The sequence below is a fragment of the Nannospalax galili genome, unplaced genomic scaffold, assembly GCF_000622305.1.
Source record: "Nannospalax galili isolate Female #2095 unplaced genomic scaffold, S.galili_v1.0 scaffold1055, whole genome shotgun sequence".
NCBI lineage: Eukaryota > Metazoa > Chordata > Mammalia > Rodentia > Spalacidae > Nannospalax > Nannospalax galili.
Genome location: NW_008337140.1, coordinates 1,328,438 through 1,336,686, shown reverse-complemented (window position 1 = coordinate 1,336,686; position 8,249 = coordinate 1,328,438). Strand labels below are relative to the sequence as shown.

Genomic DNA, 8,249 nt, shown 5'->3' with positions numbered 1-8,249 from the left:
GGACAGAAGACGCTGTCAGATCCCTTGGAACTGGAGTTACGGACAGTTGTTAGGTGCCATGTGGGTGCTGGGATTCAAACCTGAGTCTTCTGCAAGAGCAGCCAGTGTTCTTAACTGCTGAGCCATCTCTCCAGTCCTTTTTTTTTTATTTTAAGATTTATTTTTATTTGTACAAGTGTTTGGATTGCCTGCATGTAATATGTGTGTAGTGCCCACAAAGGCTGGAAGAGAGTGGGATAGAGTTGCCATGTGGGTGCTTGGAATTGAACCTGGGTCCTCTGGAAGAACAGAAAGTACTCTTAACCCTTGAACCACCTCTCCCCTAAAAATATTCTTATTGTATTTATTTTTAATGTTTTATTATTTTTATATGAGTGCATTGCCTACAGTCATGTCATACAATGCCTGCAGAAGTTAGAAAGGGGAATTGGATTCTCCTGGAACTGGAGTTATGGACAGTGCTGTTACGGAGGTGCCATGGGGGTGCTGGGAATCAAACTCAGGTCCTCTGCAAGAGCAGCCAGTGCTCTTAACTGCTGAGCCATCTCTCCAGTCCCCTAAAAAATATTTTTAGCCAGGTGTGGTGGTGCATGCCTTTAATCCCAGCACTCAGGAGGCAGAGGCAGGTGGATATCTGTAAGCTCAAAGCCAGCCTGGTATACATAGTAAGTTCCAGGTTAGCTGGGGCTACAGGGAGACCCTGTCTCAAAAAGACAAAAAATACTTTTAAAAATATTTTATCGGGCTGGAGAGATGACTCAGTGGTTAAGAACGCTGATTGTTCTTGCAGAAGACCAGGGTTCAAATCCCAGCACCCACATGGCAGCTAACAACTGTCCGTAACTCCAATCCCAGGGGATCCGACAGCCTCTTTTGACCTCCTCAGGCATTGCGCAATATGGGTGCACTTACCTACATGCAGGCAATACATGCATATACATAAAATAAAAATATTTTTTAATATTTTATTATTTTTATTTTCTGTACATGAGTGTTTTGCCTGCATTTATGTAGGTACACCATATCATGTAATGCCCACAGAGGCCAGAAGAAGGAGTTACAGACCACTATAAGCCAGGAACTGAACCTGGGTCCTCTGCAAGAGCAGCCAGTGCTTAACTGCTGAGCCATCTCTCCAGCCCTCAAAATAAATCTTTAAAACAAAGATGACAAAACTGAGGCTCAGAGAGTTTAAACAACTTGTGGAGGTCACACAGGAAGTAAGTGGCAGAACCAAGCTATGTGACTCCTCAGCCCATGTTCTTAACCTCTCTCGTCTCTAGTGCTTCTCTCCCCAAGGAAACTTCTTCCGCAAATCTAACTTTCGTTTCCTCACATCTAATTTTCATTTCAGCCCCACAGCTCCATTTCCTGGTACAAGTCCTCAGAGGAGAAGAGAGGACCAAGGAAATCAGAAAAATAGTTTTCTGAAATAGCTAAATGTACAGAGGACCAGTAAAGTAGTGTTACTAAGCACATACTATGCTTGTTACCATGCTGAGTACTGGGCTTTTTTTATTTCATTTGTGTGTGTGTGTGTGTGTGTGTGTGTGTGTGTGTGTGTGTGTGTGTGTTGGTGTTTCTGTGTCCGGCTATGTAGCCTAGGCTGGCCTGGAACTTGGGGTCCTCCTGCCTCAACCTCCAGAGTGCTGTGATTGCAGGGGTGCACCACCATGCTAGGCTCCATCACTGTGTTTCTAAGAGCTCATTTAATCCTCCCAAATCCCCTGGGAGGAGTTTCTATCCCTGTGGCAGGTAAGGAAGCAGAGACTGGAGAGTTAGTCACGTCTCCAAGATTCTGCAGCCCAACAGGCACACACCAAGTGTCTGTTCCCTCAAACTGTGTTAAGCTGGGAGGAGAAACCAAGGTGTGGTTTCTGCCCTCATAGAGTTCACAGTCTACAAGGAAGCAAACAGCAACAACGGTCCACTACTATGTTACAGAATGGGTGATGAAAGAATCACTTGATGCTGCTTAATGCCCAAGGAACTCTGGATCAGGCTAAATGCCTGAACTAGGGCAGAAAGAGGACTCACCTGGGCAGACATGATCTGTCTGGAAAGAACAAAATCACAGAGGTATCTCAGGAAAACACAGCCCATTTGATCTGACCAGAGTATGAGGCATGCTATGGGGAAGTAGAGGCCTACAGGGCAGGAGGAGAGGCAGGCAGCTTGCCAGAACTGCTAAGGGATAGCCTCTGTAGAAAGACAGGAGGAGATGGGCTGCAGAGCTGGAGCACCATGGAAACAAGAGTTTTGAGTTCTATAAAGGCCAGAACTAGAGCCACCCTGTCCCCAGCCCCAAACTGAACCAAAAAGCCTGTCTTCCAAGTGATGGGCACAGACCCTTCTCTTCTATAAAGACTGATGGGTGTGGGGATGTTCAGGGAGGAGTGGACGGGACAGCTCTGAGTGGACAACTTAGGGGATGAGGAGAGTATGGTTAATTCCCCTAGAATGATATCAGTCGGGATAGGGAAATGGGAAGTGGGAAAACAGAGCTATTCACTCAGCAAGCATGAATTCAGGGCTTGCCACGTGATGGGCAAACTGTAGACACTAGGGCTAGAAGATGGTATGGGTATGCTGGTTTGGGTTGTTTTTGGCAGGGGAGTTGTTTTTGGTTTTGTTTTTTTTTTTCATTACCTCTGTTTGCTTTGTTGTTTGTTTTTATTTCTTTATTTTGAGACAGGGTCTCCCTTTATAAGTCCAGGCTGAACTGGAATTAATGTAGCTCAGGCTGGCCTCAAATTCACAGTAATCCTCCTTCCTAAACTTCCCAAGTACCAAGTACTTGGATTTCAAGCATGTGTCAACATGCCCAGCTAAGGCTACAGTTTTGAACAGAACAGGCAAAACTTTTGCCACCATGGAGCTTCCATTCTAGTAAAGATGGGGATCAGAGCACGGAAGGGGATAGAGAAAAACAGGGAGGGAGCAAGGGACAGGGTGCAACTTTTTTTTTAATTTTATTACTTTTATTTTATGTGTATGCATGCATTGCCTGCATGTAGGTAAGTGCACTCACGTCGTGCCATGCCCATGGAGGTCAGAGGGGCTATCAGATCCCCTGGGACTGGAGTTATGGACAGTTGTTAGCTGCTGTGTGGGTGCTGGGATTCGAACTGGGTCTTCTGCAAGAACAACCAGTGTTCTTAGCCACTGAGCCATCTCTCCAGCCCCAAGTGCAAAATTTTTTAAAGGGTACCCAGAAGTCTAGCAAGTTCAATGAACAAGGAAAACAGAAACTCACCAAATCAAAACACCACCAGGTAAAACACTTGCCATGTGTCCTAGTTTGTTCTTCATTGCTGTGACAAAATACTCTGACCACTACCAACTGGAGGAGGAAAGGGTTTATTTAGCTTACATCTCCCAGGTTGCAGTTCATCAGGGAGCCCAAGGTAGGAACTCAGGGCAGGAAACTGGAGGCAGGAGCTGGAGCATAGGCCATAGAGAATGCTGCTTACTGGCTTGCTCCCCTGGCCCCTGCTCAGCCTGCTTTCTTATGCGACACAGGCCCACCTGCCCAGGGGTAGCACCACCCACAGTGGGCTGGGCCCTCCCACATCACTCATCAAGAAGATGCCCCTCAGACATGGCCACAGGCCAGTCTAATAGAGGCAATTCCCCAATTGAGGCTCCCTCAACCCAGGTGTGTCAAGTTAACACTAAAGCTATCCCGCATACCATGCAAGTCAAACAACATGCTCCATCCCTGGAAGCACTGTGGAAGGAAAGAACTGACTCCCTCTGAGCTCCACGTGTACACTACACTCATGTGCATATGAGTGTGTACATATACATCATACATGCACAATAATAATTAATTCAATAATTAACAAAAAAACAAAGTGGGAAACTCCTGAGGAATGACACCCAAAGCTGACTTCTGGCCTTCACAGACATTCACACACGCACACACACACACACACACACACACACACACACACACAAAAGAAAGGCATTCAAGGAAAGAGTAAGTCACACCTGAGAGCATGGGTGTACGCATCTCAAAGAAGAGTCACGCTTAGCATTAGCCATATGTGCTAGTTAGTCTTTATTGCCAACTTGATACAACCTAGAGTTGACCTGGGAAGAGGGAACCTCAATTGACAATTTCACAGATCAGATTAGCCTATGGCCATCCTGTAAGAGAATGTCTTGATTGATGGTTGATGTGGGAGGGCCCAACCCACTGTGGGTAGTACCGTCCTTGGACAGGTAGTCTTGAGTTCTGTAAGAAGGTCAGATGAACCTAAGCTGGTGAGCCAGTAAGCAGCCTTCCTCCATGGTTCCTGCCTTGAGTTCTGGTCCTGGCTTCCCTTGACAATGAACTTGGCCTGGAAGTATAAACTGAAAAAACCCTTTCCCCTATAAGCTGCTTTTGGTCATGGTTTTTATCACAGCAACAGAAAAACAAACCTGAGCAACAATTGGTTTAGTTCGTACCATAATATAGTGGAAGCATATAATCTTGATTTCATAATCCTAGCAGCTTACAGTAAAAGATTTGAGACTTTAAAGTGTTAAGATTTTTAAGGATTTTGGAGTCCTTTAAAGTGGACTGTATTTTATATTATTATATAAAAATGAGACTTGAGAGACAAGGGGTGGAAGGTTATAGTTTTGAAAGTCACGTGTTTGTGTGTCAAGTTGACAAGAGATGGATTGTGATAGTTGGTTTGAAATGTCAACTTGCCACAATAATTTTTTTAAACTTTATTTTATTTTTATTTTATGAGTGTATTGCCTGCATGTGTGTAACTGCACCTGTGTTGTGCAATGCCCATGGAGGTCAGAAGAGGGCATTGGATTCCCCAGAACTGGAGTTACAGACAGTTGTTAGCTTCTGTGTGGGTGCTGGAATTCAAACCCAGGTCTTCTGCAAAAATAGTCAGCGCTCTTAACCACTGAGCAATCTCTCCAGCCTCAGCTTGCCACAATTTAGAATCACCTGAGCAGTAGGATTGGAGAGATGCCTCAACAGTTAACAGCACTGACTGCTCTTGCAGAGGACCCGGACTTGATTCCCAGCACCCCCAAGACAGCTAACAACAGTCCATAACTCCAGTTACAGAGGATCTGATGCCCTCTTCTGACCTCCAAGAGCATTGCATGACACAGGTGCACTTACATACATGCAGGCAATATACTCATACCCATAAAATAAAAATAATAACTAAAATAGTCCTTAAAAAAGAATCACCTAGCCGAGCATGGTGGCACACACCTTTAATCCCAGCACTTGGGAGGCAGAAGCAGGCAGATCTCTGTGAGTTCAAGGCCAGCCTGTTCTACTTAGTGAGTTACAGGCCAGCTGGAGCTATAGGGAGACCCTGTCTCAAAAAGACAAAAAAGAAAGAAAGAAAGAAAGAAAGAAAGAAAGAAAGAAAGAAAGAAAGAAAGAAAGAAAGAAAGAAAGAAAAAGAAAGAAAGAAAAAATCACTTGAACAGGAAGCCTCAATTGTCTTGATTGCCTTCACAGAAGGAAGATATTCACCTTTTGCTTGCTTGGCCAGCCTTCCCTCTTTGCCACCAACTTAATTTACCTTGTTGCTGCTGCTGTTGATTCCTTTGTTGATATTAGAACCAACATTTCCAGGCTTCCATCCTGGTTGACTGAGGTCAGCAGCTCTCCAGGAACCCTCCAGGTCTTTGTCTTCAGCTCCAGACTGGAACTGCGGAGGTACCCAGACTCATGGACGGAGTAACTACCAGGCTCTTAGCCTCCCGGGTGTGAGATAGCTGTTGTTCTAAACTGATTTAATAAATTAATTTTTTTTTCATTCTATTGATTCTATTCCTCTAAAGAGCCCTAATATACCACATATGTTATTTTGGTGATTCTCAAGATAAGAGCCTTTTTCTCCCCTCTATTTCTCAATAATTGAGATTATAGGGTGGCTCTTGAGGTGCCTTAGAAGAGGTTACAATCTGATTAAATAAGATCAGGATTCACTAGGACTGTACAAAGGAGTTAAGATGTGTCCTTTTACTGTAAGGGGTTTTCTGGGAAGAGTTCTAGAAAAGTGCAGGTTTTCAGCTGAGAAGAGAGAAAGGCTGTAAGCAACTGTTCTGTTCCTGTGCTAAATACTTGATTCTCAGCTGGTGGGAGGCTTCAACCAGACTCCTTTCCTTTCCCATGTAGCTCCTTTCCCATGTAGCTCCTTTCCTTTCCCATGTTCCCTCAGTTTTCCCTGCCTTTCTATTCTCCCCAGTTTTGAGTAAATTTCTGAAGACACTACCCCCTCCACTCCCCCACCTCCTGCCCTGCTTAGAAAGCCGTGTTTTGTCTCTGAAATCCCCTTCCTCCATCTGCCTGGTCTGAGGGGCATGGTGGAGATGAAGAGGGAGCTGGTAGTGGGAGCACAGGAGTGTCCCCCAGTTAGCTTAGAGCCTGGACATGCCCAGCCTCAAAGCTTGGAGTTCAGGAAATCCGGAGCCAGAGGAGGGGACTGCCAGCCCTCTAAGACCCCTGAGGCAGGAAGATTGCTGGCTCACCAGTTCCCCTCAGCCCCCTTCCTGAGAGGAAGGGGCTGGCTGTGACCCCCGAAGAGTAGGGGCCCAGGGGAGGGCAGGAGGGAAGCCAGGGAGGTGTCGCAATCCTCAGTCCCCCAGCCTGTCATTAACGACAGAGCTAGAGAGAGAAGTTTCAGGAACTTGCCTCAAGAGGAGAGAAGGCAAGAAGAGAGAGCAGGGAGGCTGGGCACACAGCCCTGTCCCCCCACGTAAGTAAGGGAGAACTGATATGGAAGCCCCAGATCATATCCCCAGCCCTGCCAGAGTCCTGTCAGGGGGCCTAGGACAAGTCATCCATCCTTGGGAACTGGGAGTCTCTGTGGGTTTGGCATTGGGGAGATCAAACAGCCAAACCTCTTTGGGCTCAGAGATAAAAACATCTCTCCCAGTGTCTCTGTCCCTCAGGCATGTTCCAGTCCTGTTTGTGGCTATCTATTTTGCTTTTGGTTTCCTCTGGGCCCTTTGGCCCCTTAGCTAGCTTCCTTTCTCTATCTCAGAATCTCTGGGTAGCCCTCTCCTCTTGCAATTCCTTTCGTCTCTTTAAACAGTTGGTGCCATATTTGGCCTGCCAGGCCTCAGGCTCTTTAGATCAGCACAAGTTTCCACTGGGCTAGTTTCACTGCAGGTCACTCCACCTTTCTCTGTATCTCTCCAGCCTCTGTAAATTTTTGGGGGGGAGGGGGAGCACAGTGCTGAGGATCAACCCTAGGGCCCCAGTGCTAGGCAAGTGCTCTAGGATGAGCTATATTGCCAGGCCTCTGTTTGTTTGTTTGTTTTGTTGTTGGTTTTTTAAGGCCTGGGTTTCCTGTAGCTTAGGCAGGTCATGAACTCACTTATGTAGCTGAGAAGGATCTTGAACTTCTGATCATCCTGCCTCTACATCCCAAGTGCTGGGATTATAGGCTTGTACCACCATGCTTGATTTTGGTTGGTTGCTTTTTTTGTTGTTTTGTGTTATGTGGTGCTAGGAATTGAACTCCGGGGCTTTATAGATGCTAGGCAAGTACTCCGCCACATCCCAACTACATCCCAACCCTACCTACTTTATATTTTTGGGACTTGTTACCCAAATTGCCCAGATTAGACTTGATTTTGCTCTGTAGAGCAAGATGGCCTTGAACTTACAATCCACTCGCTTCCACCTGCAGAGTAGCTGGGATTTCAGACCTATACTACTAGGCCAAGCTCTGCCTCGGTCTTTGTCTCTGTGTATCTATCCCTGTATCTAGCTATCTGTCTATCTATCTGTCTGTCTCTATCTCTATGTCTGCTATACCTGGGAACACCTCTCCTTGGTTTACTCCCAGTGTCCCTTTTCCAAACTTCATCTTCCCACAGAAATGATTTCAAAAGGGCAGGGTAGCTGAGAGGGAAGGCCCAGAGTGAAGGGGGAAGGGGGAGGGAAACAGGAAGAGGGGGTGCTGTGGCAGCAGTGGTGAATACCATTAACTGTGCCAGCGGCCACAAAAAGTCAGAGAAGCTACAGAGACCAACAGAGATGGCTAGAGTGATGGGAACAGACTGAGACCAGGGAGAGCTAGGAGACCCAAAAATGGGGCTGGGCAATGTGACACGGACAAAAGCAAGGTGGCTGTCCCAGGAGGCTATGAGGGAGCGGCACAAAGCCCTGCTGTTTTCACTGGCTCATGTCCTGCTTTAGGACCCATAGAGGCAGTCCACAGATGCCCAGTGCTTGCTCCTTGGGCCCAGCACCAAAGGCTTTA

General features: G+C 46.4%; 1 protein-coding gene across 1 annotated transcript in view; it reads left to right on the top strand.

The window, feature by feature from the left end:
* The first annotated feature begins 6,686 nt into the window (after positions 1-6,686).
* The window catches only part of Csf3r (colony stimulating factor 3 receptor), a 21,889-nt gene continuing 20,326 nt past the window's right edge, over positions 6,687-8,249 (top strand). The window contains exon 1 of the mRNA XM_008832150.3: positions 6,687-6,734. The gene's annotated coding sequence lies outside the window, so the exon portion shown is untranslated. The remainder of the gene's footprint in view (positions 6,735-8,249) is intronic.